This window comes from Adelges cooleyi, unplaced genomic scaffold (assembly GCF_023614345.1).
Source record: "Adelges cooleyi isolate 19-005CV unplaced genomic scaffold, UGA_ACOO_1.1 ACOO_flye_CR_arks_rails_tigmint_CR_PRNA_0, whole genome shotgun sequence".
Taxonomy (NCBI): domain Eukaryota; kingdom Metazoa; phylum Arthropoda; class Insecta; order Hemiptera; family Adelgidae; genus Adelges; species Adelges cooleyi.
The window spans coordinates 752,225-757,827 of NW_026095750.1; positions in this window are offsets into that span (position 1 = coordinate 752,225).

Sequence of the window (5,603 nt, forward strand, 5' to 3'; positions counted from 1 at the left end):
TAAGGTTGATTAATCCATCATTTGTTAACTTTATAGAAATAGTGTTATGGGATCCAGAAAGAGTTGACAGTAAAAAGTATGTTTTAAACTTATAATTATATTTTATACTGAAATAGTCAATATTTAAAAAAAATTATTTGAATGGTTATTCAAAACATTCGTGACTTTTATTTATTTAAAACCATTTTTATATGTTGAGAATTTGTTTTAATCATAAGTAAAGCAAACAAATTTATCAATGACCGAAAATTTTTTTTCTATTCTTAATGTTTATTAAGCATTAACTGTTCATATTTTGTATTCGTTATTCGAAAACTTTTCCACAACTCTGTTCCTAATATTTAATTTACAATCACTACTCTAAAATGTATTCAAATTGTTTGATATTGTAGGCGTTTCTCTTATTACATTGAAGTTTCAAATGACGGGCAAAATTGGGTGCGTGTTATAGATCATTCAAATGATAATTGTCAGGAAATCAAGAATTGTGGATTCATCCACAAGTTGTTCGGTATATACACATTGTTGGAACCAACAGGAGTGCTAATGCGCTTTTTAAAGTTTGGAGTCTCCGTTACAACACAGAAAAAAATTAGTTATAGTAATTCGAGGAATGGCGGTTTACGTATGATTGTGGTTTGTATGTATATTTACATGCATTTTTTGTACATTTTTGATTGTCATTTTCAACACACACTTCAAATGATAGCAGGGAATGGCTCTTTTGTAACTTTAAAAAATATTCTAAATTAATCAATACAAACTAATTCAAGATTAAATTAAAATAGAACTTTTAAGAATTTTAGTTGTATTTTAATATGTAAAAAAACGTATTGTTTCCAAGAAATTAGTTGGTGTATACTCAATATAAATATATATATATAAATGATGTGTTGTTGGTATAAGTATTAAGTTATTTTATTATAAAATTTTTTGTTTTTTAATATGTGGTATTTATAAAATGATTTAACTATATTTTAAAATATCGGACCTGTTTTGTGTATAAATAAATTATATTATGTTATATAATTAATACTGAGGCGAGTTTTCTTTATATCAATTTTATCATTCAATTATTTTGAACACATTTTGTTTATTATCCTTCAGGATTTATCAATAAAAAATGCAGTATGCAAATGTTTCTCTACCTAAGTAAATGGTACATTATTTTATATTTTCATAGATTTGCTTATTATAATTAGTTAATAATTATAAGTATTGTTAACTTCATTCTTTACCAAATACTCCTCTGTTGTAGAAATTTCATTATTTTTGAACTGCACATCTAACGGTTTAGGTTCAATAACTTTAAACGATTTTTCAAAGAGTGTTCTTATGCTTCATCATTTTCAAGTTTAATTTTGAACAAATTTTATATCTTCTAAACTCTATAACTGACATTTAATATTAGTTGTATTTCTGTGTGGTATATTAGAAATACAAAACGGTAGGTACTCACACAAAATATAAATATTATATTATCTATAACTATAAATAATATATTATCTATAATATATTATCTATGATATTATCTATAAATATTATATTATTTATAACCGTGTAGAAAAGTGATAGGGTATACCGTAGCGTGGAGGTAAGCTGTCGCTCGTTTTAAATGGTCATTGATTAAATACAAATCAAATACATTTGTATTTAATCAACGAAATGGCTAACAGATCAATCATTTCCCAACTCTTGTATCAAAGCTTGTTGTAAACTTACCTTCATCGACGTAATGGAACACCTTTCGCCGATTGTGTTAGAACACATAGACCCCACACTTGTAAAATTTATATTAATACAATAATATCAAAAAAAAATAGGTGTTCAATAAAACCAGTACAATGGGATCGGTACTATGTTTAAAAACTGATTAAATCTGTGAAAAACTAGCAAGATGATCTAATTACACAACTTTTAAAATTATTTTTTTCTCGACTCTGAGTCATGACGAAAGTTTGATAGTAAATTACTTTCGCAGAAGACATTGTCTATCGTATCTATTGGACTTATATTATTTATTGTTTTTGTGACCAACTTTTTATTTCCTCTACGGTGTCTAAAAGGCAGATTTTCGATTTTGTTAATAGAAATTATATACTGTTTTTTTTTATATGTGTATATATATATTTGTTTACTAAATTATTGTTTATACTACACCACCAATCGTAGCCCTGACTGCTTTAGGTTATACATAGTTACTGTTAGGTAAGGTAAACTTGCTCGAGTAGCAAAACCGATACGTTTCATATGATAACATTTTAATTATTAATTGTAAAAGTATATATTATATATTTATATTATTATTTACATTAATTTACAAGACGGTTCCATGGTGTAATGGTTAGCATTCTGGACTTCTAGCGATCCGAGTTCAAATCTCGGCGGGACCTTGCAGCTTTTTACATTTTTTCACACGTTTTTAAACAAATTTTCCCCACACAATACACATGTATTTGAATAAATATACACATTTTTTATAATCCGTTAACAATGATCATGGATTTTAAAGTAAGAACCAAATTACTTTAGCTCCGTACAAAACTAAGAACTGTGTCCAAAATACAATGATATACATGATATTTTTATTTTTTACAATAATGCGGTTGACTATGACTGTGTAAAAAACAATAGTTCCACGCTATAAAAACATGAATTAATTCAAAACTTGTTTTTATACGTTTCTATTTTTGCTTTACGTTTTATAATTCCAGCTGTAGTACCTAGACATTTTTACTAATGTAATAAAAATTGAAGTAAACTCACTGAAAGAACTTGTGTTGAAGGTATCTTTTGGTACTTGTATCTTATGACCTTTGTTGAAGGCTTACAATTGAATTAATATTCAAAATGGCCCTTTTGACATACAAGTATAAAAGTTTTTTATCTTGGGCTATAATTGTTGTTTAATTTATTAGACTGATCTAAATCGATTATATTAGACCTATACGGGAAACCTTTGTAATTAGAACTCTTTTGAAATAATTATTATAGTACCTATAGTCAATAGTGTATTCTCACGGGTGTGAGCTTAAATTCATGAGCTTTAAGGGAAGACTGGCAACCAAATGTTTTGAACAAGGAGTTTTTCTCGATTTCGAATGGGAAAGGTTGACTTTTTTAATTTTTCGCCCAATAAAGTACCTTTCAGGTACACTTTCGAATTTATAGAGTTGCTAAAAATATCGTGACACCCAAACAAAAAACACAGCATTGTAAATACAATATCTTTTTTAAAGCTAAAAAATCTCTGTTTCATTAGTTGTGTGTAATCGTAATGTTTTTAAAAAAATGTGTTATAAATTTGAAAATTATTAAAAACCCTGTAATGATTCTGATTATGTAGCCGTATTGAAATATTTAATATTACACATTATTGCAGTGCATATTGTTGTGTGGTATGTGCCCCACTAAGTTATTTGTTTTACGACGATTTGTTATTTTGTTTCTTCAACGGTGCAAAAACATAATGATGATTTTGACTCATTGACCTGGTCGCAATATGTATATTCGAAGCGTGACACGCACAATACACTTGAAAACCATAGGCGACTTGTATTCTTCTTTATTTTTTTATCATGTCCCTTGCGCATTTAACACACATGTGTGTAAATATAAAGTATTTTTTACCCATAAAATGACTTGTTATTCTGGCTTTTTTCATCGGTGCAGAGCATACAGCGATACTGTATTTTATATCAATCTAACTAACGTAAGGCATTTGTTTTGCGATGAGCTGTTTTTTGCTTTTGTATGTTTACCACCGAGCCAAAATCGTAACGACAGAAAATGTACTCAAACGACGATGCGCCATATTCAAATAGAAATTTAGAAATTGTTTTGAAAAACAGACAATAACAATCGGCATTATGATATTTAAGCAAGTGTTTGTGTACCTACTGGTGTGCTCTAAAATCAAGCCTCAACTACAAAATTTTACGGTTTTTAAAACTTCATAATTATGACACAGCAAACCTGGGGATATTTAAAAACAAATTATTCAACACAATTTTCAGTAATAATTTTAAAAAAAGATTAAGATAATAATATTATTTTAACGAATATCCAAATAGTAATTTCATATAAATTTCTATTCGAACACATTTTAAATAGATAAAAAAAAAATTGTAAAAAGCTGCTTAAATCCATTTATAAATATTAACTTTAAATAATTTGTATTAATACTGTTATTCGATTGTTGTAAAAATTATAGCCGGATCTTTTTGATTTATTGACTTATTTTAAGTAAAGTAATCGCATTTTAATATTGAAAAAAATGCAAATTTAATTTATTTAATTACAAGAAACTGAAATTTTTTTTAATGAAATCGGGCTTCCTGCATAACATGTTTATTAACTAGCCAAAGAACTCGAATCTCTTTACAGATTTGAAATTGGACCATCTATGTAGTCGAAATTTTGTCTGGATTTTTGGTCTAAAATAAACCCAAATGGCTTTTACTCATAAAAAAAAATTATTTAAACTAAAAACAATACCTCGCAACTTATACAAATTAACCGGCAAAAGTATTGGAATGGTCGAAATTAATTTTAACCTCATTTTTCTTAAACATTGCCGATACAAAACTTCTTAAAATCAGACCACGTGCAATTCCCATGTAGCGTAGTGTATTACACATGATACAGAAAAGAAAATATCTGCTGATTGAGCAATACCTAATTTTTTTAATAGAAAAGGCTAATAAAGAAGAAGTTATAGAGCATCATAATTTAAAGTTGAAAAAGATGTACATTTTTTTGGGCGTTTTTATCGATTTCAAATGGGAAGGGTTGACTTTTTTTAATTTTTGGCCCAATAAACAATACCGCAATGATGTTAGTAGCAACACTCAAAAATGTTGAGTATTAAAGACGAATTACTCAAATCCATTAATTGATGTCGTTCATATAAATTGTCAGGTACCTAATTTATGACACTATAAATGTTTTTTTACATTTTATTATCTATGTACTTTGATAATCTATTATGTGGTCAGTATCATGTTTAAACTGAGATACTTTGTTTTTATCTATAAATGAGAAATTCAAGTTTTGTACATTGTGCGGTTTTGTTTCCAATGTTTACATAAACAAAAATGTAGTAGTTGACAACTGATTTCAAAGACTCTACCGACATATATTCATTTTGGCTTTTCCGTTGGATTGAAATTCAAACATTATAACACTAAAAAATAGTCCCGAAGAAACGTTTAGAAAAATGTTGTTCTAAAAGTTTTCTACGGAATCAATAACACAGTCATGCCATGTTAAACAAACAGTCACTCTGGTTAAATGTTTTGTGTTTGTGCAGTGAATTGTAGTGTGAATTTCTTTGACTTTTATGTATGAATATTAAAAAAAATTTTGATCCAAAACTATTTACTATAAAACTGCCTGTTATTGAGCATAAGAATCATTATGTAGTAGATTTCAGATAAAGTTGGTAGCCTTATTGAAAGCCATAACATATTAATATAATGACGAATATAAACTATTTTATTTTTTTGTGTCTGACATTTTATACACCATCAGTCAACTCTAACCCAGATAAGGAGGTAAATATAGTTTTTTTCAACAATTACTTATACATATTATGTAAATCA